Here is a 2,229-nt window from a genome sequence, read left to right as displayed (position 1 = left end):
ATAATATGGCGACTGAAGATGAAATGAGATGGCACACATAATCCTCCTGGAAAAATGCCTGGTCCATATTAAGAAGTATTAATTATTATTAATTTCAAAAGACAATAAAAATATATTAAAAATTAAATAAATAACTTCAACAGAGCTTGGTAATTCTCTGAATATGAAGGAATCAGAGAGAGGGAAGATACAAAAATGATTTCTAGGTTTCAAAATTAGACAACTGTAGTGCCATTCATTAACAAGGACAATGCAGCAGAGAAGGTTATAAAATTTTCCAGTTGTAAAGGGTTCATTTTGAACATGTGAAGATTGCAGTATCTTTGGGCAGATAGAGATATTCTGTGAACACCTAGAACTTAGGAGAGAAGTCTGGCTAGAGGCAGTTGCAGATGCCTTTAATGTGGGTAAGATTTCCTGTGTGATGTTACACATGAGAGAAGAAAAGGGGTGAGAACTGAACCTGTGGAACATCCTCATTTGTAGACTGGGCAGAGGACTAAGGTCTGTGACAAGGGACCAGTGAAAAATAAAGAAGAAGAGGGAGAGGATAAGTGATGGAGCCAAGACACAAGGACGTTGGAGGGCCTGTGATCTAGAACACAGATGAATGGGTTAGCCTTCCTCAAAGGGAGGACACCCCTTCCACTTACAGAAAAAGACAACTATAGAATGCGCAGAGAAGCACATCAATTTGTAAATGGTAGCAAAGCTGAAAAAGTTCCCGACTGGGGCTCCAGTTTTCTCTATGAAGTAGGAGCAAGGCCATCTGCGGCCAAATGTGGGCAGTCGGCGCAGCAGCGAATCGTGAATGATAGGACAGCCAGAGACGCGCCTTCTCAAAAACAAAAACAAAAGAAACACATGAGGACCGGCAGACATTTATTTTATTTTTTTCAATATATATTTTATTGATTTTTTACAGAGAGGAATGGAGATAGAGAGTTAGAAACATCAATCATCCGCCTCCTGCACACCTTCTACTGGGGATGTGCCCACAACCCAGGTACATGCCCTTGACCGGAATCAAACGTGGGACCTTTCGGTCCGCAGGCCGATGCTCTATCCACTGAGCCAAACTGGTTATGGCTAGACCAGCAGACATTTAATGAAAAGTATGGGTTTTTCAGGTTTCTTCGCAAGGGCACTTGACTCAAAGTTCCAGCAACCGGCATCTGCAGTTGCTGCGGTGTTGTCCAGCTTCACGATGTTTCCGTTTGCCAAAAACGCGCTAAGTCGTCTCCCAGTTCGAAGCATCCAGCAAACAGTGGCAAGGCAGATCCACTAGAAAAGGACACCTGATTTCCATGACAAATATGGCAATGCTATTTTAGCTAGTGGAGCCACTTTTTGTGTTGCTACATGGACATATACAGCAACACAAATTGGAATAGAACGGAACCTGTCCCCTGTTGGCAGAGTCACCCCAAAGGAATGGAGAGATTAGTAATCCTCCCAGTTGGTGTGATAATGAATTATTTCAAAACCAACTCATAATTGATGGCAAGTGAAAGCACTGTGTGCCCATTAAAATATGGCATGATTGGAGAAATAAAGTACATTTGAAACCTTCAAAAAAAAAAAATAAAGAAAAGTATGAAATTTCCCCCCAAGGAACTTGCCCAGTGTCCTGAATGTGAGAACAAGGTGGTTAGATTGATTTAGAATGGAGAATTTGAAATGTGTGTGCAAAATTTAAACATGGCTATTTTTACTATAAAACAAAGCAGAAATAATTAAATTTAGTCCATTTTAAGATTTACCTGGCAGTGTAGTATTGGCTTATGATAGAGAATACCTATACCCTACCTCATGTCCCTATTATCTACTGAAAAGATTTAAATCCAATAACAAAATCTCTCATAGCATAGAATAGAAAGAATTTCCTGGAATTTTTTTAAACTAATGAGAAGGAAGGTTGAATTAACTTGTTAACATGTAAGCTAGCTATTGGAAAAGGAAAGATTATTGTTTTTAATTTCAACTACTCTAAATGATTATAACTGATTATGTAACAAGCTACACAAAGTACAAGGCTTAGTCTCATTCCTGAGTATTCATGGTTAGTATGTAAGTCTGGAGGACTTTTTGTCTTCCATCTGAATGGTTTAAACCTCTCATAGAGTACACTACCAGCATGACAGACATTTTAGAATTAATTATTTTGAATAGTTCATGTAGATAAATGCATTTTTGTTCAATTTTAGTATTCAGTACTTTGTTGTAAAT

At 38.6% G+C, this 2,229-nt stretch overlaps 1 pseudogene; it reads left to right on the top strand.

Annotated features, from left to right (window-relative positions):
* The first annotated feature begins 1,127 nt into the window (after positions 1-1,127).
* Positions 1,128-1,594, top strand: LOC132236509 (cytochrome c oxidase subunit 7B, mitochondrial-like; annotated as a pseudogene).
* Positions 1,595-2,229: the final 635 nt, after the last annotated feature.

This window comes from Myotis daubentonii, chromosome 6 (assembly GCF_963259705.1).
Source record: "Myotis daubentonii chromosome 6, mMyoDau2.1, whole genome shotgun sequence".
Taxonomy (NCBI): domain Eukaryota; kingdom Metazoa; phylum Chordata; class Mammalia; order Chiroptera; family Vespertilionidae; genus Myotis; species Myotis daubentonii.
Note: the sequence above shows the minus strand (reverse complement) of the source record. Positions and strands in the feature narration are given on the sequence as shown.